This window comes from Schistocerca americana, chromosome 6 (genome assembly GCF_021461395.2).
Source record: "Schistocerca americana isolate TAMUIC-IGC-003095 chromosome 6, iqSchAmer2.1, whole genome shotgun sequence".
In the NCBI taxonomy this organism is placed as follows: Eukaryota; Metazoa; Arthropoda; class Insecta; order Orthoptera; family Acrididae; genus Schistocerca; species Schistocerca americana.
Genome location: NC_060124.1, coordinates 5,776,355 through 5,802,895, shown reverse-complemented (window position 1 = coordinate 5,802,895; position 26,541 = coordinate 5,776,355).

The following is a 26,541-nucleotide window of genomic DNA, read 5'->3' as shown; positions in this document are numbered from 1 at the left end:
TGCTGAGGTGGGGATTCGTAGAGGAACTGTCTGACATTTTATTTACGTATGTGTCAGAGTCGCTTCCCCCCGTAATCACGCCACAGCAGGGAACCAAATAGCACTTACCCATGTGATCACGCCACCAGAAGGTGTGAAACAGGAGGTTGGAGAAAGCATAAACAGCATTTGGTGCTTTGGCTCTCATACGTGGAATGGCTTTGAGAGGTCGCTGGAGGTTCCACCCCAGACACCAGTGAAAAAATTGTGGCCGCGCTAGACTCTTACCCGGTGTGACGACGTTCAGTTGGATTGCAGCCCCACGATGTCCTTAGGGAAGGGCTGAATCGTTCTGGACATATCAGCAGAGTCAAAGATTGTCGAGACTGTCGCCCTGTTTCTCATCGCACTAGGAACTGCCGTTTTCGGTTGTGAAATTTGTGGGAATCAACGACCCAAAGGAAAGGGTGGTTTCACTGACGCCCTTTATGCCACACTTTCTGAGGCCTATACGTGTCGACTCTGAGCGATGGTGAATCTGAAATACCTTCCGCTGCCATCCTTAAGAAAACTGCGTGGTTTCAGCGTTGGACGTCGCAGTTTTGATATCCGCGTAAGAGGCGTCAAAAGAAGGAATGGAATGTGGGAAAGAGGTGGTGTGATTATTTTCTATAGCGTGGACGAATTTCGGTGAAATTAGGTCCAATGTGACATCATTAACTCAAATTACACCTCACAAGAACTTGTCGGCAAATCCTTTTTCTTTACCTACGTCTTCTCCTTTGGGTTTGAAGCTTAGTCGAGCCTAAGGGTGACGTCACAGGGCGCCACACTTTTTCAACATTGCAGAGGAAAGTTGTAAGCATCATTGAGCCAAATTTCAAACTTATGTGTGACAGTATGAGACAAACATGATATTTCGAAAAGGTGATCCTTTTATTATGTTGTGCGATAGACATTACAGAAACATTTGACAAACCTCATTAGCCGTACATGATACAAAGCGTCAAATACTTCAATAAATCTGTATCATTTCTTACTTTTGGGCAAGTCATTTCCGTAAACTGTTAGCCGGAATGTTCTAAAACTGGTTCTCCAGTTTTCATCAGAGAGCGTGATCTTATTAAAAGCTCGTTTGCTTTCCCAGCGCCTTTCTGTACCCGAAACTTCTTAAATTTAATATTTGAATCGAAGGAAGCCTTTTTAACAAATAGATGTCACACCAACGTAACTTTTTATGCGCAAAATAGCTAGACCTATCTGAGATGAACTTCTAGATATTTCATTTACAAAGCTAGCAATAATTGTTCGTAAAACTTTTCAATTTTCACTAAAATCACGGTTTCGAAAATCGCTAGAAAAGAAACTATAAGACCATTAGGTTCTCGAAACGTTTAATAAACAATCCTTTTCATTCTTTCAAGACCACGATGAATTCTTCGAACATCGGGTAAATTTTTGCTCATTCATTGTCAACTAAATCTTTAAATACTTTCCGCATGATATTGTAGTGTGATTTCATAGCAGATTTGCAGTAATCAGACATTATGCGAGTGCATAATAGATATTGAGAATTCTAGTTCATCTCTTTTTTTCATTCCCATTCAGTTTTAAAGGCTTGTGACAATAGATCGTTAGGCTGCCTCTTTTTAAGCAAATAGCCACTTGACCTATGAGCGTCCTTTATACTATATACAAACAGCGAATGGTAAACAGCGGTGACTGCGATTCCGCTAATTAAAGAGCGTTGCGCCGAACGAAAAATGCCACACCGTGATAGTCAATGAAATGGCTCTTTGTTTCGAGTACTTCAGAGAAGGATCAAGTAAATTCTAAACAGGCCTGTACACGTAGAATTTGGCACACTGTGGCCGTCCCTGTTTTAGATAAAACATCTCGACGAATAATATTTGCATAATATTTGCACAGCCTTCAAGCCAAGTTTTAAATTATTTCACGTAAACTTCAGCAGTACCGCAATCTATTTCCTGGACATTAGTTTCGTCAAAGAACCATAATACCTTTTCAGTGCAATAACTCCTCAGGTGTTACCCTTGTATGGGCATACAATCATTGCTTCTTCTAAGCTTAAATTTTTGTTAATGGAGCCCAGTGTAATACTGTCTTTGTTATTGGGTTTTGGTCTGGATGACTTGCTAGCTATTATAACCTTTTCGGTCTTGCTACAGGTCGTGCCAATCAAAGCCAGTTTTAAGTTAGCCACTAAGAATGTAACTGCTCTTTCGTCCAGTTGTGACTTAATATTATGTTTAAGACCATTATTCAACATCTGTCGCGTACTGAAATTGATAGTTATTAAAAGGAAAAAGCGTCTGTCGTGCGCCTGAACGATCAGCTGACTAGTCTTCCAGATTGTTGTATTCAAGACCCTCGTCATTCCATCTAAAGTGCTCTCACTTTCATGCTTCAATAGACGTCCACACATATCGAAAGCTTTGTATTTTAATTACGAATTTTGCATACATTTTTGTTTACTTGTTATCCTTCTTACAAATATTTTCCCACGAAATGATTACATGTTACCTCGTTTGGCAGCTTATGTTTATGCATACGCTGTCCGTGATTAATTCTACTGCAGCACTCTTCACATATATCCAAACTGCACAGCAACACGTTTGCATTTACTCATCACTTCTGTCCACAACTGTAATTCCTTTTAAACGTTTGCAGTATTTGTTGTTTTCCAGTATTATAACTGTTCATCATACCACAAATGATTTAACTTCTATGTTATGTCTATCCACGATACCTAGGTGTAGTTTCCCTTACTAAACTCCACGCGGAGCGCAGTTTTCCTCCATTCGACGTATATATTTACACGCCTGCTTTGTGGAAGCTACTGTGTACGCAAATGATGCCACATTTGTGCAGATTCATGAACGTGGTCCTGTTTCTGCGTTTCCACGTCGACGGTTGATGGTGCGTTTAAGATAAAATTTGCTGTTTCTGTTCCGTCTTCTCAGCACTTTTGTGCCTTTTGGCTATTACACTCATGTTCAGAAAAAAGATAGGACGCTCATATTCACAGAACATGTGCATTTGTATGTCCTGCGGAAATTATTAGCATTTGAACCATGTCGGCCCGTGTGCTCAAGACCAACACCGATATCGCAGCGCCAGACCACCTACCGGTAAATGGTCGTTTATCGTCCATAGACGCGGATTTATTTGTGAAGGGTTTCGAGGATCGTTTCAGCCAACGTGCTTCTGTAGATACGCAGATCGCTCAGATAATAACTTTTTCGTATGGCCTCATGGGTGTGATGTTCTAAACAGATTTTTGGACCACTTCGGGTATTTTCACCCCAGCTTTAAATTTAGCGTGTATTTTGAAAGTTATGGGAGGCTTCCATTTTTGGACGTCATGGTTTACAAACAACAGAGTGGTACTCTAGGACAGTGTTCACCGAAAACCGACACACACCGATGGATATTTGCATGGTAAGGGTTTCCATCCACCATACCAACGCTATGGCGTTCTTCGGATTCTGGCACCTAGACGATATGTCATTTCCGACGCGGACAGTGCATATTCAAATTGGATACTCTGAGAATCAGACTCATCGTGCTATGGAGTCTGGATCGTCCCTGGAGCTGCATTTGGTGTAACATAGGTCTTTTGCCTTCGCCTAGTCTTCGTGCAGGGATACATCGTTTAAGAATGGAATTTTTTTTAAATAGAACAAAATAGTGAGTTCCGACCATCTTCCAAGATTGGGCCACTACTCGGCTGGCTGGAAGATGTTTGGGGCTTGGGAGTCTGGCACATGTAAAACTGCGTGTCAGTGCGGGAAGGCTTATATAGGCAATTCGATCCGCACAGTTCAGGACTTGGACTCAGTATTTCACACGTGGCTACAACAGCCGGAAAAATCGGTGGTTGCAGAACATTGCTTAAAAGCGGAACAAAGGATGAAATTTGACGAGACTGTGACAGATACCAAGACTTTCGGTTTTTGGAACATTATTTGTAAAGAGGCAATTAAAATTACGTCGACCGACAATCTGGTTAACAGATAATTCTTTTTCTCTTAGCAGGACATGGAAACCTGTACTATCCCACATCAAAACAGAACGTTCTTCGTTGCCGCCACTTGGAAATACCTTTTGAAAGCGATATATCGTTGCCGCCGGTGATCTGCTGAGAGCGGCGTCACCGGCGGTGTCTTTGAGGACAGCCACTGCGATGGGCGGCGTTTGCCCCATGTACGGTACGGAGGTCTATATTTGATGACAGTTAGCAGCCCTGGCACCAGTTTTCAGCTGGACTCGACACCACCAGCGGTCTCCTAAATATAGCGGACGTTTAGATCACCAGAATATTGAATCATGATGATTTTAGAATCTGGCAGCAACCGCGAGTACACTTTACAACCCCATATGTGATATGGGGTTGTATTTGCAGTAGGATTTTGGAACATATACAATGTTCTAAAATCACAAATTACCTCAAAGTTAACGATTTATTGACAAGTTGCCAGAATTTTTCTTGTCAAACACAACTATCTCTTTATTCACAGGAACTAATGAGTGTTATCGATAAAGAATCTCAGATTGATTCCATATTTCTTGATTTCCGGAGGTGTTTTGACACGCTTCCACACAAGCAACTTCTAACCAGATTGTGTGCCTACGGGGCATAATCTCAGTTGTGCTACTGGATTGGTGTTTTCCTGTTACAAAGGCCGCAGTTCGTAGTAACTGACGGTAAGTCATCTTGTAAAACAGATGTGATATCTGGCATTTTCCAGCGAATGGTTATAGGCCTTCTGTTGTTCATGATCTTTATAAGCGATTTAGGAGACAATTTGAAAAGCCCTCTTAGACTGTTTGTAGGTCATTTTGCCATTTACCGTTTCGTAAAGCCATTAGAAGATGAGAATCAGTTGCAAAATGCGTTAGAGTAGAAACCTGTGTTGTGCGACAAGTGGCAATGGACTTTAAAGAAAGGAAAGTGTAATGTCATCCACTTTAGTGCTAATAGGAACCCATTAAATTTCGGTTAGGCCGTAAAACACACGAATCTAATGATTGTGAATTTAGCTATGTATTTAGGGATTAAAATTACGAATAACTAAAACTGGAACGGTCACATAGATAACGCTGAGGCGAAAGCGAACCAAAGACAACGATTTATTGGCAGAACAGATAACAAAATGTAACAGCTCTACTAAAGAGACTGTGTGGTTACGCCTATGCGTTCTCTTCAAGAGTACTGCTGCGCGGTGTGGGACACGCATCAGGTAGAATTCACGGAGGACGTCGAAACAGTTCAGAGAAAGGGCGGAACGTTTTGTATTGTCGCAAAATAGGGGAGAGAGCGTAACGTATGTGATATGCGAATTGGGGAAACAGTCATTAAAACAAAGGCGTATTTCGTTGCGGCAGGACCTTGTCATAAAATTTCAATCATCTGCTTCCTCTCCCGAATGCGAAAATATTTTGTTGACGCTCGCACACTTAGGGAGAAATTCATCATCATTATAAAACAAATCACAGCACGCACAGAATGTTTTAAGCGTTCGTTTTTGCCGCCCGGTATTCGAGACTGGAATGGTAGGGATATAGCTTGAAGGTGGTTCGATGAACCTTCTGCCAGGCACTAAATTGTGAATTGCTCACAAGGAAACTCACCGTGATACTCCCTTCAGATTTAATGGTAAGATAGCCCCGTGGGTAGCCCGTCAAAAACTGTACACAGATCAAGCATGAAAACAGGAAGAAGATACACTGAACTGTGAAAAAAGCAGAAAAGTCACAACAGTAAACGTTACAAGCTACAGATGTGCAACATCATTTGTCATTAATAGCTGCAGCGCCGTGTTTTTATGGTTACGATGTTTGGTTGACAAGCGTGAAGTCTGTGTTCAACTCTCTTTCAGGATTCATTTTTTTTTTTCACAAAATTATGAACTGTCCGCCCGGTTATTGAAGCGTCTGCTGGCTGTATTCAAACCTGTGTCTGTGTCGTGGTGTAGCGTCCGTTTGCAACAGCGAGGTTACGGAAGGGATCCACAGACGTATGTACCTTATGTTTGATCTTGACAAGTACCACTCTTGCGTTCCGTTATGGGAGTTTTGCCACTTGAATTCCTTTGTTGTAACATAGTCCACACTCGATTATGTCTCGTTTTCATTTCTGTGATAGATCTATGCGACATCTCGCTTGCTCTCACTATTCATCACATTAACTTGCGGCGGTTATATATTCTTACCACGGAGAAGAGGCACGTTAGTGACCGGATGGAAGGTTCATAATTTTGTGAAAAAAAGAGGACACAAGAGAGATTTGAACACAGGTCTCCCGCTCTGCAGTCCAACACCGTGATCATCCAAGTAAGACGTCTTGACTCTGGCTTTGTGCTCGATGATGCACATCCTGAGCTTGGCCGTTCACTGTTTCTATTTTGCTTCTTTTTTTTTTATAGTTCAGTACACTTTCTTCGTGTTTTCATTCTTGATCTGTGTTCAGTTTTTGACGGGCTAACCACTGGGCCACTTTACCGCCGCATCTGCAGGGGATGCGACACGAAGTTTCCCTCGTGTGCAGTCATGTAGATGTAGGTACAGATGAGTAATTATCTCTCCGTCATGGCACTAGCTCCATGTGGAAAGTGAAGGGTCTTAGTTGAATTACAGGCAAATTCCGGCTTCCTCGGCTCTTGTCTTACAGCATTGCGAACTCTTCCTTTCAGAATAACAAACCGCTGGCTTATCTGCGCTGGACACGGCCTCTGCCTCTGCCTGGAGAGCCATTCTAGCCCTCAGAGCTTCTTGATGCATGGCTACCGAACGGCCCCCATATCTTACTCGTCGTTTCTTCTCCGTTACGCATTAAACTGTCTCAGTGCATGCAGTATATAGCACGATAAACAGCGTATTTATATTTGGAATACCAACAAAGCTAAAAAGCGAACTTACATTGCAGAAAAATTCAGACCAACACAAGGCATATACATTACAGAAAATAAAATCATCACTAATTATTGTGCTACAACATCTCTACGTAAAATATTCGGCGACCACGGCTTTCAAGTTTTTACTGCTTTTTTTAAAAGTACAACATGCCCACATTTATTGTTTAGGAATATAATGAGAAGATATACAGATCAACCAGAACATTATGAGCACCAGCGTAACAGCCAGTACGTCTACTTGGCACCACACGTGCGCACACAACTCACCTAATTCCCGTTAATTCCGGAGAAGGTTGGGATGAGTTCTGACGCCACATTCAATCACATCCAAGATGTATTCGATCGGGTTCAGACATCGCGAGCTGGAACACGCCACTGTGTTGCTCGAACCACTCCATCACACTCTTGGCCTTGCGAACGTAGCGCATTATATTGCTGAAAAATGGCACTGCCGACTAAAAAAATGATTGGCATGAAGGGGTGTATGTGATCTGCAACCAGTGTACATTACTCTTTGTCCGTCAAGGTGCCTTGCACGAGCTGCACTTGACCCATTGATGCTCACGTGAATGTTTCCCAGAGCACAACGGAGCCGCCGCCAGCTTTTCTCCTTCCCGCAGTACAGGGTTCGAGGAGCTATTTCCCTGTTCCCTCACAGCGGCATGATGAAGGAAGTAGCAGGCTTCATCAGACCATGCAACGCTCTACCACTCCGCCGTTGTCCAGTGCCGATGATCACGTGCCCATTTCAGTCTTAGTTGCCGATGTCGTGTGGTCTTAACACTGACACATGCATACGTCCCCGCCTGCGGAGGCCCAAAGTTCCGAATGTTCGGTGCACTGCGCGTTCACACACACTTGTATTCTGCCCAGCATTAATGTCTGACGTTAGTTCTGCCACAATTCGCAGACTGTTCTGTTTTACAAGTCTGCCCAGCTTACGGCGTCGGACGTCTGTGTTGAGTGGTGGCCGCCCAACACATGGACGCCTGGACGTGGTTTCACGTTGGTTTCGCCACGTGTTTCAACACCCGAGAAGATGTGCAGTTTCCGAAATGCTCGTGCCGAGCCTCCGAGCGTCACACAAGGTGCCCTGTGTCAAACTCAGGCAGATCGCGCGCCTTGCCCATTCTACTCACGAACAGTAGGCTCATAGGCACTGCAAGCACCGTGCACATGTCTGATTAGCAGTCATTCCTCACCAGAAGATGCTGCTATCGCCTCGACGGGTAGTTCGGTGGTCATAGTGTTCTGGCTGATAAGAGTATGCCACTTTTTGGAAAGAAGAGTGGACAATTTCTCAGACGACACCTAATTTTATATGAGGTACCATCGGTAACCGTGCAGCTCTCTAGAATGAAACGACAATTAAATCAATACCCTAAGCTGCCAACAGGCGTTGATATACATTGTAAGGAGTATGCTTCGCCGGCGATGGGAGAAGCATGACATAATCTCTGACCAGAGAGTGTTTTATAGTTAGTTGTTGCTTGTCGCGTGTCTGCGCTAGTCTGCGCGAGTCGACAGTCGTAGTTAGTCTGCAGTAGTAGTCGGCCGGATACAGTAGCGAGTGGACGGTAGTAGTCTGCGGGAGTCGGCATGTGTCGGCTGTGTGCTCTGCTCGTGACTTTGGTCAGGACTCTGGACGATGAGTATTGTTGTAGAAGGTAAAGAAGCAGCATTGCGCATATTTAATAATGTATGTTAATTGTAATTAATTTGTTCAAAAAAATGCCCCAATAATAATTTTTTTTATATAAAGTAACTCTTTTAAAGAAAAACATTCATTTCAATTTAAAGAATATTTCCTATGCATTCCCTCTAAGAATCAAAAAAATATATATATACGCCAGCATTGCACGAAGCTGTGTCGAAGAATGTATAATTAAGAACAGATATAGTTGCAGTTTTTATTGAGGTAAGAATTTTTGCTTTTTTTATTCAGAGTACAGGGCCGAAGGTCAGCGCTGCTGCCCTTATAAAATTTACGAGATATTATTATTTCTGGTGAGAGGTTACATTTGGTTCATGGTTCATTATTTAATTATTATTATTGTGGGTTCATGGTCAATTTTCATTCATTAATTTTTGTGGGGAGGTTACGCTTGGCTCCATTTTGCATTTTTATTTTAAAACATTTCGTGCGGAGAGGTTACAACATCAACGGAGACAGTTGAAAATACACTCCTGGAAATGGAAAAAAGAACACATTGACACCGGTGTGTCAGACCCACCATACTTGCTCCGGACACTGCGAGAGGGCTGTACAAGCAATGATCACACGCACGGCACAGCGGACACGCCAGGAACCGCACACCGTGGTTGGCGTTGGCCGTCGAATGGCGCTAGCTGCGCAGCATTTGTGCACCGCCGCCGTCAGTGTCAGCCAGTTTGCCGTGGCATACGGAGCTCCATCGCAGTCTTTAACACTGGTAGCATGCCGCGACAGCGTGGAAGTGAACCGTATGTGCAGTTGACGGACTTTGAGCGAGGGCGTATAGTGGGCATGCGGGAGGCCGGGTGGACGTACCGCCGAATTGCTCAACACGTGGGGCGTGAGGTCTCCACAGTACATCGATATTGTCGCCAGTGGTCGGCGGAAGGTGCACGTGCCCGTCGACCTGGGACCGGACCGCAGCGACGCACGGATGCACGCCAAGACCGTAGGATCCTAAGCAGTGCCGTAGGGGACCGCACCACCACTTCCCAGCAAATTAGGGACACTGTTGCTCCTGGGGTATCGGCGAGGACCATTCGCAACCGTCTCCATGAGGCTGGGCTACGGTCCCGCACACCGTTAGGCCGTCTTCCGCTCACGCCCCAACATAGTGCAGCCCGCCTCCAGTGGTGCCGCGACAGGCGTGAATGGAGGGACGAATGGAGACGTGTCGTCTTCAGCGATGAGAGTCGCTTCTGCCTTGGTGCCAATGATGGTCGTATGCGTGTTTGGCGCCGTGCAGGTGAGCGCCACAATCAGGACTGCATACGACCGAGGCACACAGGGCCAACACCCGGCATCATGGTGTGGGGAGCGATCTCCAACACTGGCCGTACACCACTGGTGATCGTCGAGGGGACACTGAATAGTGCACGGTACATCCAAACCGTCATCGAACCCATCGTTCTACCATTCCTAGACCGGCAAGGGAACTTGCTGTTCCAACAGGACAATGCACGTCCGCATGTATCCCGTGCCACCCAACGTGCTCTAGAAGGTGTAAGTCAACTACCCTGGCCAGCAAGATCTCCGGATCTGTCCCCCATTGAGCATGTTTGGGACTGGATGAAGCGTCGTCTCACGCGGTCTGCACGTCCAGCACGAACGCTGGTCCAACTGAGGCGCCAGGTGGAAATGGCATGGCAAGCCGTTCCACAGGACTACATCCAGCATCTCCACGATTGTCTCCATGGGAGAATAGCAGCCTGCATAGCTGCGAAAGGTGGATATACACTGAACTAGTGCCGACATTGTGCATGCTCAGTTGCCTGTGTCTATGTGCCTGTGGTTCTGTCAGTGTCAGTGTCAGTGTCCCCTTCCTGGGACAATGAATTCACGGTGCTCTTATTTCAATTTCCAGGAGTGTATGTGCCCCAACCGGGACTCGAACCCGATATCTCCTGCTTACATGGCAGACGCTCTATCCATCTGAGCCACCGAGGACAGAGAAGACAGGGTGACTGAAGGTATTTATCCCTTGCACGCTCCCCGTGAGACCCACATTCCCAACTTAATGTCCACACACTACATTCGTGGTACTCCTGCCCATTACACTCATTACTCGGGGAAGACAAGAGTTCGCGCAGTGCATGTGCATCAGCGCAGAAGAAGATCAACGTCCAGTTAGCCTTAACTATATGAAGCAGGAGATCACCAGTTCGAGTCCCAGTCGCGGCACACATTTTCAGCTGTCCCCGTTGATGTATATCAACGCCTGTCGGCACCTTAGGGTCTTGATGTAATTATCATTTCACCCCAGTTTATGGACAGAACAGAGTGGCTATAGTTTCAAAACGTTGGCTCTATTTCGAAACTACAAAAGTTTAGAACTTGAAATCTTGACTTGTAGCAAAATGCGCTTCCTGTGAAGCTATTCTCTGGAATCGAGTGGGAAACTATGAACTCCCACAAGTCAACTGCAACTGAATTTTAGAATTCGTGATGTTTATGTAATTCCCCCAAATAGTCGCGAAGTTATCGCCCAGAGTAATTACACGATTTGGATCTTTTGCAAGCAACGGGAGCTCTCTGTGTCTGTTGAATAGAATTAGACAGTTAATATCTCTACAAACGCTCGTGCTGGGCCTCCGTGCTCTACGCTCGGCTACGGTGCCCACCTCCGCCCTACTCAGTGTCATGGCATTCGGGGTGGCAGCACACAAATAACTGCACCTGATTATGGGCGTTTGTGAGCCCTAAATCGGTCCTGAATTTAAAAACCAGAGCCTCACAACTGAAGCGGTGATTTCCATGTCTATCTAAATATTTCTCTTAATGGAATATCCACAACAATTACCTAAGCTGTTTATAACCGAAACTACCGTAGAGGTCTATAAAATTTTTGTTACTCAAATCTTATTAAAGCTAAGTATGTCTATACATTCTAGATGTTATTTGCTTTTGTACTACTGAATCTGTTAGATGACGACCAGTTTTCCTTTATAAAAAGTAAAGGCCTAGAGAAGCACTTCAGACGTTGCGGTTGATAATCGAAGAACGACAGAAGAAAAGTGACACCTTTATAGGAACGCTGGAAAAAGCGTTCCACAATGTCAAATGGTGCAAGATGTCGAAATTATGAGAAAAATAAGTGTAAGTTACAGGGAAAGGTGGGTAATATACAGTATATACAAGAGCTTAGAGGGGACACTAAGAGGGGAGGACCAAGAAGAAGGTGATCTAATTAAAAAGGGTGTAAGACAGGTATGTAGTCTTTCACCCCTCCATTCAGTCTATACATCGAAGAAGCGACGACGGGAATAAAAGAAAGTTTCGAGACTGGGATTACAATTCAGGGCGAAAGGCTATCAATGATAAGATTCTCTGATGACATTTCTGTTCTCCGTGAAAGTGAAGAAGAATTGCAGAATGTGTTGAATGGAATGAAAATTGTAACGAGTACGGAATATGAGTTGAGAGTAAATGTAAGAGAGACTAAACTAATGAGAGGTAGCACAAATGAGAATAGTGAGAAAATTAAGTAGATGAAATTAGGAATTCTGCTACCTAGGCAGCAAAATAACCCGTGACTGACGGAGCAGGAAGGACACAATAAGCATACTAGCGCTGGTGGAAAAGGCATTCGTGGCTAAGAGAAGTCTGCTAGTATCAAATATAGGTCTTAACTTGGGGAAAAAATAAATCTGAGAATGTACGTTTAGAGCACAGCAATGAGTAGTGAGTCATGGACTGTGGGATAACCAGAACAGAAGAGAACTGAAGTATGAGCGTGCTTGCTGTGTGTCAGTGTGCTGCTCTGATTTTGCGCCGGCCGCTGTGGCCGAGCGGCTGTAGGGGCTTCAGTCCCGAACCACCCTGCTGCTACGGTCGCAGGTTCGAGCGGGCATGGATGTGTGTGATGTCCTTAGGTTAGTTAGGTTTAAGTAGTTCTAAGTTCTAGGGGATGTTAAGTCCCATAGTGCTTAGAGCCATTTGAACCATTTTTTTCTAATTTTACATTATGCTGTAGGTGATCACATAATGTCTGCGTTTAGGTAACTGTTTACGTGTATGGGAACCTCGTTTGCTCACCAGGTACTGTTACGCATGGGATCACTGGAACCTTCTATGTTATTTCAAGTTTACGTCCGGTACTTAGCAAAAATTTGCTGATTATGAACGCTGGGTCATACCATTCTCTTTTCTGATCGGAATTTTAGTTGGTTTTATTGCACCTGATGATGCAGCTAAACAGGTGCAAAATTTGCCAACGTTACTAATGCCTGTAACTGCTACATGGCCACCTAGCAATATACTGGCTGTTAAGCAACGGATCCCAGCTGGACTACTTAGGACTGTGGAAGTTAATTATGTGCTGATCAGATGTGCCTACTCGTTGTTCTTGGCTTTTGCAGCTCACCAGTACATCACAAAGCCACACTAAAAATACTTCCTTAGTTCCCAGTACGTGATAAATTGTCATTGGACTTGATAACTAGGCACTTGGCAGCACACATAAAATTGTGAAGGCGACTGATGACCAACACAGGGTCATCCATTTTCACATTCACATTCTGCATCGCCCCTCGCACTCTCTGTCTTGCGTGCTTTACGTCCAGGTAGCTCTAAGTTGCTGATGTCATACAAGACCACTTTGGCTATGTACCCATAGACAGCCTCATGTATATTTTTATTTTAACGGTCTGTTCTGGTGTGTGGCACACTAATTATTCTAATAATGTAGATTCTTTAAATGACTGTAGAAAATTTTTATAACAGTAGCTCAAGAAGTCCAGCAATATGGCTGTCAGACCACCGGAGAATGTATTTTGCGTAGTTCATGCCTCAATTGCAAGTGATAATTTGATTTATCAACAGAATGGTCACTGCACTTCCCCAAAGATATTAGTGAATTCCTGGATAATGAGCTACAATACTGCGTGTATCATAAGAATAAACCTGATGTAAACATTTCACTACGAATTCTTACGTGTTTGCTGAAATCTCATTAGGTTTCTTTACACATGGAGCGGAAGCCAAGCTGTTTTGTGTCCAGTAAAGTACGATGACAACTATAGGTTTAATGCTGTGCGTTAAGCACACATCGACTCAGCAATAAAACTGGACAACAGCTTTATACCGGCCCGTTTATCTTGGACAGCACTGCTCAGCCAGCTGGTCCAACTGACCTACAGTGATGTGCACACTCGCAGTTCAATATAAACCTAGGCTTCCACGGCCATTGTCACAGTCAATAACATTTTTTCTGGCTTTGTGACCGCATTGTCACTACGTAAGACTACCGACGCTTCGGTCACTGTTGCAAGCGTCCTTCCTTAGGGTGAAGAAGGCCACTTGCAACAGACCGAAACGTCGGTGGTCTTACGTAGTGACAATGCGGTCACAAAGCCAGAAAAATTTTATTGACTTGCAGTTGAGGCGCAAAATGGGATGAGCTTCGAATGACATTTATTGCATGAACAAAGTGAAATAATAAAGGCAGTCAGAACTCTGGAAATGCGATTATTGAGAGACCAGCGGAAGATATACCATGCTGTCGTTCTTAGCTAACATAGTACTGTTATTAATAAAAAGAGTAATGAAAATTTCTTATACATATGGGACTCTCTCTGCGATAGCTATGTGTGTCGTAAAGACGTATTTTAGGGTTTTCACAGTGCAGTTAAATACAGATGTCACTGAAGTATTAGTTACGGTCAGTCGTGTGGTAGTTTCTGGACTCCTTCCACATCAGAAACCAAGTAGTACATTTCGGGACTGGAAACGTCATGTGCTAGTCTGATAACGAGGCGATCAATAACAGAACCGACGATGCCTTACAAGCAGCACATTCCCTTTTGTTCTTTTACGTCGTGTTGTTCAGCATCCCGCCAGCGTCGGCAGGTACCTGTGACAAAGCTTCGTGCTACGTCTGGAAGCTTAAGTCATGTGTCATTTCACGCCTCACATCCCTCACTTGGATCCAGATCAGTTCTAGCGAGTTCATGTTGCAGTGGAACCCCAAAACTGTAAAAATGGTGAATTTGTACGGCGTGCTCGATCCGTGAAAATTAGTGTTTTCTCTGTTTCTGTGAGGCTTATCACTCTGTCTCGTAAGATATCACATCTATGTTATACAAAAGGACATATCCCAAATAAAGAGTACTTGGCTTTTCGTTTTTGTACCAAAAATTTAATTTCTAATGTTTCCTTAACTGAAACAATATCTACTAAAAATCTTTTGTAAAATTTCGATAACTAAGAATTTATATTTACAACAAACGCGGGAACTGCTTATGTGATATATAATCAGGAACAATTAAACATGCATTTTTCGTAAAAATAATTATTAGATACATTAATTAGCATATATTTAATGAATTTTTATATTTAAATGACATAGGTATTCGAAGTGAACATCTGACCCGACTGACATTCAAAGCAGCGATGCACATGTTGCCGAATTACTATTCTCCTACGCTACCAATTTTTTTAAATCTCATTTTGTTCGTTACTGTTCGTTCTACTTCTTCGGGGCGGACGGCCCATGACGCTTGTTCATCGTTCTTATTACAGAGGACAGCTAAGCCTCTGATCGAACACGCTGAGCTACCGTGCCTGTTCAGTTAAGCCACGCATATCGATTGAACAAAGGCCTTAACTTTATATAAGCTATAGTTCAAAGCCGATGATTCATTGTAAGCTTGTATAAAACATTAAGAAGACCCTATAGAATTCCATATTTAACCGTGTTGCAAGCGCGTGTTTCACTATGGAGTAGGAAGCAGCGTCAGCCATTTTCACGCTACTTATTAACAGCGTGACAAACTGTGCACAGCTAGAGTTTACGAGACTGCGAATGTGTATGATATTGTAAATAAAAATGGCATAGTCTATGGACGGTTAGGAAAAACGTTGATGGCTCTTATTGCATTAGAAACTCTTAAAGTTTTACAGCAACATAGGAATAAGACATCTTATACAGAAGTGAGATCCACCACCAAGAGCGTAGCAACACCACAGTTCTTGTGCTACGGCTTCTGACCAATCCAGCGTCTGCGTTGTTTCGTCTGGTTTATTCTTACGATGATGAGCGAAGTATAGGGCAATGATTCGGTCGTGCATCAGCCTGCAATTTTCACTCGCTGGCGTGGCCCCACGTTCACCGAATTCATCACCGTGTGAGTTTTACCTGTGACGTCACATCTAAGTCACTGTTTTCAATCCACCACTTCCCCACAACAACACTGACTTAGTAGGATGTATCAGGGCGTCTGTGACTGACATAGATGCGGACACTTTAGGGAGTGAGTCGAATAAGACTACACACTGGACGTGTGCCATGGGACTAACAGTTCTCACATTGAATATTTCGAAGATGACACAAAAGACTTCCCGAGTTGTTGATCCACACATATAATCATACAATACCTAATCTTATTATAAACAATTTTTATAGTCACTTGAAAGTGTCTAAGTGTCTGAATCATTTTGAATAACCGTCTACGTCTCGTTACAATATTTCTTCATCTAAGACAAATTACTGTTTCTTTTCCAGTTAAATATAATACACATACAATAAACTCGACAAGGCATGGACTCAACCAGTGGTTGGTAATCCCGTGCAGAACTGCTGACCCATGCTGCCTGTATAGCCGTCCATGTTTGCGAAACTGTTGCCGGTGCAAGATTTTGTGCACGAACTGGTCTCTCGATCATATCCCACAAATGTCGGATGGGATAAATGTCGGGCGATGTGGGTGGCCAAACAATTCGCTTGGTTAGGAATACAAGGCTTGCTGTCATTGGTTAGGTTTTCATCGTTCCTTTGATGACACATATTTTCCGATACTATGCTTTATAGCCATGGTGTAATCGGTTCTGTGCGTGAGATGTATAGTTTATTAGCAATTCTTCAAATTGGATTCACTTTGGGTGTTCTCTGTGCTTAAAACTACACTACGTATTACACGTTGCTAGAATAACACAAGATGAATTTGGACATTACTGTCTCGACATTGCGTGCCATTTTTGGTTTTTATTTTAGTAAATTTCATATTGTTACTTCGTTGTATAGGAGTTACCTTGGTTTACCTATATTTGTGTACCTCCTTATTAATTCAAGTTCCTATGTTTTTCGGCATTATGTTTCCAACAATCTACGCTTTTCTCTAACTATAATCTTGTGTTTACGATTCTTAGTGTGCATATAGCCTTTCACATTTTCAGTAACGCATTGATTGTTTGGCTGTGATACATCGCAGTTCTTCTCATTATGAGTACTGGGGCTGTTTCATAGGTGTTGGTTGTTTCTGTAACTCTTTGTTTCTCGCCTTGCAAGACTATAAACTGCTGAAATATATATATATTTTCTATTATTATTGACCATGTTTTTGGTTTTTGTTGTTTGTACGTTTGTACGTTTCTAGGAATGGATATTCTATATGATAGTAGGATCTTGTTGATACTTAGGACGGTAAGGTTTTTACTGCTTCCTTATGGTGTGATTTAGCGTTATTTATTCGTTTGCATACCACTTTTTAGACGGTTACATTTTTAGACTCAAATGGACACATTCCACAGTTCATATGTGGGATATTCGGAACTTCCTGACTGCATCTCATGAGTAGGATGCAGTTAAGCATTTTTCCAGCTATGTCATTTACTTCACCATACAGCTTATGGGAAATGTTATGATGTTCTTACCAGATAGGCATTTATGGTGCTTATAGATCTCTGATTGTTGTCGACCCGACGATAGTTATGAGTTTTCAGTTTATGGGCTGCTGTTGTGAGTCACAAGGGATTTGAGACTCCTGCCATATTTGATGCTTGTACCAATACATTTTTCCACAGCCTTCTGTTCCTCCGTCACTTGCAATATTTTGATATTTTGAGTAGTATTGTTCCTCTCCATGATAGTTTATATTATGACACCACTAAATAACTCTTTTCTCTCTCTCAGTTTTTGCCCCCCCCCCCCTTTTGTGGTCAAGTATGTTATTTAATTAGTGCACTTATACATTCATGTTTTTGTTGGTCTTCACACACTTATCTGTCTTTTACGTTTGTCCATCCCCGCATTACGTATCACGACACGACTAGCTATGCGTCAGTTCCTATTTGGATGGGTTCGTCATTTTATAGACAGGTCGTTCGTGTGTTACCTTACACTCCCTGGGAAATAGGGAAATAGTATTACTTTGTTAGCCTATATTTTGTACGACTCCCCGTAGTTAATACTGGCGTGAGGCCCTTATTTGCTTCGCTATTGTATTTGGATGAGTTCTTCATGTTATAGATAGGTTGTTAGTGTGATACCTTATAGCCCCAGGGAAATAGTATGGCGTCGTTAGCGGAGATTTTGGACTACTCTCATTAGCTGAGGTCCGCCTGCTAAGTGATGTAAGGAACACTAAATCATATCTTTTTGGTTTGATTTTGTATGTAACGTATGCCCTCAAGCTAGTTTTTGAGTATTCTTCGTGTGTTTTATACATTCCGCTTTTCATTTAATGTGTGGTCTTCCGTTAGGTTTTGCGTCAGGTTGCATTTTTGATGATGTGGCAACTAGTTATGACATATCACCAGTAGTGATAATACTTAGGCTGTATATATGCACACTATTGTGTACTTCGTAGATTACAGTAAGACATTTTACTTTGATTGACGACAGATCCTCCCACGAACTAGGGTTTTCCTCATCTATAAGAATTATGTAGATTTTTATATTAAAAAATATTGAAAAGCCTTGTTCGGTTGAGCATTTGATTGTATTTTGTCTATTTTTGGTCTTTTTATTTTCTGCGTGTTCTCTTATAACTCTGTGAGGTTAAAATAGTTTCTATGCTAGTACTCACTCGTATTCTATTTTCTTTGAGCCATATATACACAGGGATTTGTCTTAACGTTGCTACTTGCATATTGTAGTTTTCAAGTTGTGTTATTATAACCCGTTACTTTCTGTAAAGCTTTCTGTGGACAACTTGGTGTACACTACATGTGTACGCTTTTTAATATACAGGGGCCTGAAGATGTCGTACTGAATTGGCCGAAACTGATAGCGAAAACTAAATATTATAACTTCTCAATTTACACGGCATGGCGAATTTCTTTGTTAAATATTTGCTCGAACCTTACAGAATGTCTTTCAAGCCAATAACGAAAAATTGTAGCCCGACCACATGGCGCCGTATCATCCACAAAAGTTCCACTGTTGTTTGGAAAGATGAAACAATGAAATGCTTGAAGTGGTCTACAAGCATCCGAACACCCAGAGGACCCAGTCCATTCCCTGTCGACACAGCCCACACCATTACGGAGCCATCAACGGCCTGCACAGTGCTCTCTTGACAACTTGGGCCCATTGCTTTGTGGGATCTTCGCTGCACCCGAGCCTTACCATCAGCTCTTACCAACGGAAATCTGGACTCATTTGACCAGGCCACGGTTTTTGAATCGTGTACCATACTACCAACACGCTCACGGGCCCAGGAGAGGCGCTACAAGCGATGTGGTGCTTTTATAGCAAAGGCTCTCACGACGATCATCTGCTGCCATAACCCTTTAATGCCAAATTTTGCTGCATTGTCCCAGCGGATACGTTCGTCGTACGTCCCATACTGACTTCTGCGGTTATTTCAAGCAGCATTGCTTGTCTCTTAGCACTGACAACTGTACTCAAATGCTGCTGTTGTTGGTCGTCGGCCACTGCGCTGCCCGTGCTGAGAGGTAACGCCTGATATCCGGTATTCTCCACACACTCCTGACACTGTGGATCGCGGATTAATGAATTCCCTAACGATTTCCGAAACAAAATGCCCCTTTCGCCTAGCTCCAACTACCATTCCACCTTCAATGTCTGTTAATTTCCAACGTGTGGCCATAATCAAGTCGGAAACCTTTTCACACGAGTAAAAATCACAGTTCCGCCAATGCACTACCGTTTTATACATTTGTACACACTATTACCGCCATCTATATATGTGTAGATCTATATCCCGTGACTTTTGTCTCCTCAGTGTATAATTCACCAGCCAAAGAAACCTCACACTACAGTTCTCACAATAAGGGCCTGAAGACTAACGCGAAATATTTGGCAAAACCAGCAGACCAATTGTAGCTGATTGTTGAATACAATAACGAACCTGTCTTAAAGAATGTAGGTGGAGCCATTAAAAGAATTCAGACATCCGCTGTCACATTGGCTAGCACACCGGAGCTCATACATTCTCATCTCACAGCGGAAGAATGAACCAGCCCTGTTTGGTATAAAGGAGACAAATATTATGACGGTTTGATAGAACAGTTTGCAGCAGCAGAAGCGCTGAAAGTGTTTTTTTATCAACTCAATCGCCTCTGACTAGAAAAACGGTTTAGGTTTGATTAATTTTTATTTGTTCTTTGTAAAAGAAGTATAATTAAACCATACACGAACGAAGAATCACAGTCAGTATCCCAAATGTTATATTACAGGTTTTTCTTTTCAGGCATTAAGCTGAACTGCTTTTCAAAAAAATGTGTGTGAAATCTTATGGGACTTAACTGCTAAGGTCATCAGCCCCTAAGGTTACACAGTACTTAATCTAAATTATCCTAAGGACAAACACACACACCCATGCCCGAGGGAGGACTCGAAACTCCGCCGGGACCAGCGAACTGCTTTTCAGTTATAAAAGACAAGGCTAACATTTTGTCGATTCGAGCTACGTTAAATTTCCTTTTGTGGTTATGAGACGGTGAAGATGGAGTTAGATTTCACAAGTGTTACTATAAAAAAATACACAATTACCATGCAACGGAAAAAATTGTGTAAAAATTTCGTTTTTCACTGTATGTTACAACATAACGTAATTGATATAACTGATGGGAAATGGTCTGAAACTAGTTACGCTGAAGTATATTAATCACTAAAAATGTGCGACCGGTTGATATTTATTTCTCGTATATGTTATATACGCGGATCTTAAAAATTCTATTTTGCCGTATATGCTCTTCACAGGAAATTAACTTTGGCCTTAATGTTCTCTGTTACCAAAGATCACAAAATCAAAAAACCGATTTGTAACAACCATACTGTAACGGTAATTAATTAACAATAATTACTTATGATATCGCGTAACGTAGTTCCACTAGAGCCTGCTACCTGGAGACGGATTTCCAGACGAAATTACTCTTGTCTAAAACACTCTTTTCATTTACTGGTGCATGGAAATGCAGCAAAATGACAAGGGCTGTTGAGAAGAGGGCCGGGTGGGTGATTAACACAAGAACTGGTAGGGTGAGAGGAATAGCTTTCAGAAAGATCGCAGAAGCGTGAGGGGGGAGACGGGACGCACTGTGGAATTTCGTGCGGAGTTCGTTAACCCAGCCACTATGCATGGCTTGCCTATGGACAGGAGGTTATTAGACAAGATCCACCGGACAACGTGAATTCTATCGTGGCCATCAACCAGCCTGTCAGCTCGGGTCGTTAAATGCAGTGCTGGGCAGGGGGGTTCGACAGCGGAGGCGATAGGTGGCTTTCATGAGAGACAAGGGTCTAGTGCTGTGGTCGGTGCGCGGAACAGGCGGAAGGCAATTAACCCGGCACAGTTGAGCCCTCATACCCTACCCACGAAGGTACTCCGTGTTGAAAGAGCTTATTAGGAGGTACTGGAGTAAAAATGTGTTTATAAAATGGCTCTGTCAAAGGAGAAGAATTAATTTACATTCTCATCACGTGAATCGTTTTAGCTGTTCTGCACAAATTACAAGAAGAGACAACGAGGCGTTGTATACAATGTCGAGAAAACTGTTGGTGAAGAATGTCAGTATGGAACAATTATGAGTGAGAGACGTGAGGTGTGGAATCAAGGACGCTGGAAAATAGAAAATTTTATGACAGACAAAGGGAGCTTGAAAGAGCTGTTTCTCCAGCAAGAATGAACAAATAATGGAGGAGATCAAAGGCCACCACAACAAAGAAGACTTGTTACTGGCGTGTTACATTTGTGTAAGAAATATAAAAACAAGATCACCGCCGGCCGGAATGGCCGTGCGGTTCTAGGCGCTACAGTCTGGAGCCGAGCGACCGCTACGGTCGCAGGTTCGAATCCTGCCTCGGCCATGGATGTGTGTGACGTCCTTAGGTTAGTTAGGTTTAATTAGTTCTAAGTTCTAGGCGACTGATGACCTCAGAAGTTAAGTCGCATTGTGCTCAGAGCCATTTGAATCATTTGAACAAGATCACCAAGACGGAAAACGTTACTACTAAGAACACAAAAAATGCACTGGCAGTGAAGTGCGTTATATCATTTTACTTTCTCTCTGTCTCTCTCTCTCACTCTCTTTCTCTCTCTCTCTCTCTCTCTCCCTCTCTCTCTCTCTCTCTCTCTCTCTCTCTCTGTGTGTGTGTGTGTGTGTGTGTGTGTGTGTGTGGGTGGGTGTGTACGCACGCGCGCGCACATGTGTGATATTTGTGTTGTGTACCATTGCTTGCATTCTCAGCTCCATAATTCTGAACAGAAAGAGGTCAGATTTGTTTATGGCCTAGTCTTTAGTTCCTGGTCATTGCCAACGTAAGTGAATGAAGTGCACACAGTAGACCTGTAGTAATCAATTTTGAATTTTGTATTTCATTTTATCTTTTGTTGTCGTTTCTCAGCGTACAATTTGTAAACTAGGTGAAGCACCTTTCACATTTTTTTGTTCCCCTAAGGACACTCCCGTCCCTTCCCCTAGAATTTTAATTTCATTGCAAGGTATTGTGAATGTATCTCTAGAAGTCCCAAGAAGAGTAAATATTACAGGTTAGTTGAAGGTCTAAAGCTGCCATATATTCAAATTTTAGGGGCATACAAGTGAAAACGAGACGGGAAAAGCGAAGAACATGTTTATTATTTAAAGTAATCGCCATAACTATTAATACACTTACTCCCATGTGTGATAAGACCATCAAGGAGCCATGACTATACCGACGGCAACGAATGACTTTCTTCAAGTGTCCAAAACCGTGTAAATCGCATGAAGACAGATGGGGACTTACCCATGAAAGTTTTGCAGTGTAGTGGAAACGATCTTGGCCAAATGAGGGTTCATCCACGAGATTGTTTTCCTTTCTTACTACGACTCTTTTTGGCTGTATATGCGGTTGAATGTCTGGATTTTGTAGTTCTGTTCTACAGAAATCTGCAGCTACAGATCGCAGCACGTAATTTTCCAGCATACACGTTCTTGGTTTTGTCTCCAGAACTGCTCGAATTTTGAGATCTATTGGGGGCGACATCTACCTAAAAATTGTCTTACGTTTACTAATTACCACAGAATCGCGGACTTTCCTTTTAACTTTCTGTAGACCTATCATCTTGACCATGTTATCGGAGTAGATAAAAGATTGTTACCTTTTACACCAGCAGGTCTCATATTAATTGTTCTATGTTTTGTGTGATTACATTGATTGACTTGATCCTGCACTATATGAGTTAATTTTGAAGAACCAAGAGTTCTATTGAATCGCTCCACAACCAATGCTTTCAAGGTGGAAAATGGTGTGTAGTGATTAATTTGATGTTTTTGCGTTGGCTTTCTGAAAGTAGTGTTGTCGAATTCCTTGCCTTGTCTGTTTGCAAATTAGTTGGAATCCTATTAATCTTATTACATATGCAAATTTCTCTGAACGGATCTGTAGCCTCAGTTCCGGTTTTAGTCTTTAGAGCAATAAGACGTGAGTATTTTAAGCACGCATCAGTTATTGTCAATACGTTTATAGCCTGAATTGTCTTTGAAAAATGCAAACAGGTCATCAAATTCAGCTTTATGATGGTCATCAGTTCCATTCATTATAACCACTCTCCTCGGAAACATTTAGCATTCTGGGAGATACAGTCCTTCAGCTGTTTCAGCTTGCATGTTAACTAGAACAAAGTCTGTAGGACGAGCAATTTCTTGTCGGAATGAAGCGTCGGCAGTGACATATCCCTTACCTAATATGGTCGCAACCTGGAGTGCTGGGGTCACGATGTCAACAAGAGCCTGAGTACAGAGTGTGGGTGAGTGGTACAGTTTATGCCCAGTGGCGTCAGTGACACAGTGATATCTGCAATAAAATTTACTTGTCGTGCTAAGTTTACAGACTCGTAAGTGTCTTCAGGGCAGCGGTAGGTAGCTGGGCGTAAGCATGTGTGCCGCGATGAAGTGCTGATGTCTTGTCAACGAGACATGATGTCGCCCTGCAAGTAATTGAGGCACGGCATTTTTTTTTGCTGTGCTGAAGGCAAAGTGGGGACAAGAAGGCGTAGCGGGCCCAGGCATTCCATGATGAAGTGTGGCCTACCTCACGCTCTTGAAGGCAGCCTGTAGCACACTCCACCGGTGATGCTGACTGTGATCAAAGACGTCGGTTGTCTTGAGTAGAGGAGGAGGAGATAAGTGTTTAACGTCCCATAGACAACGAGGTCATTAGAGTCGGAGCACAAGCTCGGATTAGCGAACAATAGAGAAGGAAAGCGACCGAGCTCTTTCGAAGGAACCATCCCGGCATTTGCCTTAAGCGATTTAGGGAAATCCCGAAGAAACGAAATCTGGATGGCCGGACGCGGGTTTGAACCGTTGTCCTCCCGAATACGAGTCCAGTTGTAAGTAGGCTGTATAGGTTTTTTTATTGGTAACGCCACCTCTGTATAAAAATCACTGGCTGTGCTGTGTGAAGTCTGTGGCTAGTTTGCATTGTTGTCTGCCATTGTAGTGTTGGGCAGCGGCAGCTGGATGTGAACAGCGCGTAGCGTTGCGCAGTTTGAGGTGAGCCGCCAGCAGTGGTGGATGTGGGGAGAGAGATGGCGGAGTCTTGAAATTTGTCATGAACTGATATATATATTTGACTATTAAGGTAAATACATTGTTTGTTCTCTATTAAAATCTTTCATTTTGCTAACTATGCCTATCAGTAGTTAGTGCCTTCCGTAGTTTGAGTCTTTTATTTAGCTGGCAGTAGTGGCGCTCGCTGTATTGCAGTAGTTCGAGTAACCAATATTTTTGTGAGGTAAGCGATTTGTGAAACGCATAGGTTAATGTTAGTCAGGGCCATTCTTTTGTAGGGATTTCTGAAAGTCAGATTGCGTTGCGCTAAAAATATTGTGTGTCAGGTTAAGCACAGTCTTGTATAAATTGTTCAAAGGGGACGTTTCACAGTGTGCTAACCACTACGCCACCTCGTTCGGTGGGTTGTCGTGAAGCCACGGCTCAAACAAGACTGCAGCAGTTGCTGACGGGTCGACCGGGAAGCTGCACGAACTTGTCAGTCTTGGTTAGTGTGGAGATAGCAGCTTGCACATCATCCGCGATAACCTAGTAGACAGCAACGAGATCCCACGGTATCAATCAGGTCAGTCGTACCTCACTGTTGAAGTTAGCAAGCAGGCAGCACAAAGACAAGCATCAGTCATCATATCGTCGTTTTACTGAATCTCAATATACTGTCGTTCTCTCTCTTTCCAGCCACGTGGGCAGAAAGGCAGAACGACTGAACGTGTCTTTGAGCTCCGGAAACCTCGTTATTTAAAGGGATGAGTCCTCCGGACATGACGTTGTGGCTCTAGGTGCGTGAACACACTGTCCCTCATTTATAGGCCACGCCAGTGCTCCTTGTCTTCCTGTGGTAATTCAATAACTATTCCGGGTCGCTGAACTCAGGTCTTTCCTCCTACATTCAGTTTTGTAATGGCGCCCAGGCGCTGAAGTTACGTGGCCTTGTGATGTAACACTGCGACAACGTTTGCGATTCTTCCTTCCTCTTTGGGATGGTTGTGTGGCAGTACTCGCCGCATGCCCCGATATCTGTTACATCGGCGGCACGCCTTCCTGACTTCTGGTCGGCACACCATCCCACAGCTAGCCTTCTCTGTTCAAAACTCGCCTGGTAGAACTTAAAAAAAAAAGATTTAAACATGTACAGTAAAGTTATTCTGCTGAGCAACACTTCTTCCCTGGTTCAAAAATTCGTCCTGAATTTTGTCTTTCATTATTCTCTGCAACAATCGCATATACCTGTATCTGCTTATGTAAAAGTACATTGTGCCCATTGCGCCAACTTTTTTACTCGTGAGTCCTGCATTACGTTTATTTATTTATTTATTTAGCTTATGGCATATAGCACATCATATAGAAAAGACATAAAAATCATAAGACACAGAAATAAAGAGTAGTCACAGTGTGTAACATATAGTTGTAGATATAAAAGTATTTAAAAAAAGTGTATATAACAAACAAAAGTTCACAAACAAACATCCACATTTGTGACATAGTCTATTGCACTTTCAGTCGCGGTCAGAAACTCATTGGGGTCTCCTGAAAAACGTCTCAGAGGGCAATCTTCCACGATGTGACGAATCGTTTGCCGGTCCGCACCGCAGTCACATCTCGGGGTGGTGATTTTACCCCACCTATGGAGGCTGTCTGCACATCTGCCGTTATTTGTCCGAATTCGATTCAGGATCGTCCAAGTTTTCCTTGGCAAATTGAATCCTGGTGGATGGACATTGATGCATGGCATATTCTGCAGGTTTTGGGGCACAGATTCTCTCCACCGCATTTTCCAGAGGTTGCCATAATCCGGGTTGAGAGGATGCGTATTTTTTGCCTTTTTTAAAGAGGGGTGTCTTGAGCGCAATCTGTTCATCTCCAGGGCAGGAACATCCTTATGGATTGGCAGTTTCTCGTTGTTCAGCACTTTTCCATACTCGCGTATGAGAGCGTTCTCTCTGCGCAGGTCCGGTGGGGGAATGTTGCTCAGTATAGGTAGCCAGTGTAAAGGCGTTGGCTTTATTGTTCCTGATATCATCCTCATTGTGTAGTTTAGTTGAGCATCGATCAAGCCTGTGTGTTTACTGTTTAGCCATACCGGTGCGGCATATTCTGCTGTTGTGTAGACAAGTCCCAGAGCCGAAGATCTCAGTACAGCCGCGGAAGAGCCCCACGTGGTCCCACATAGCT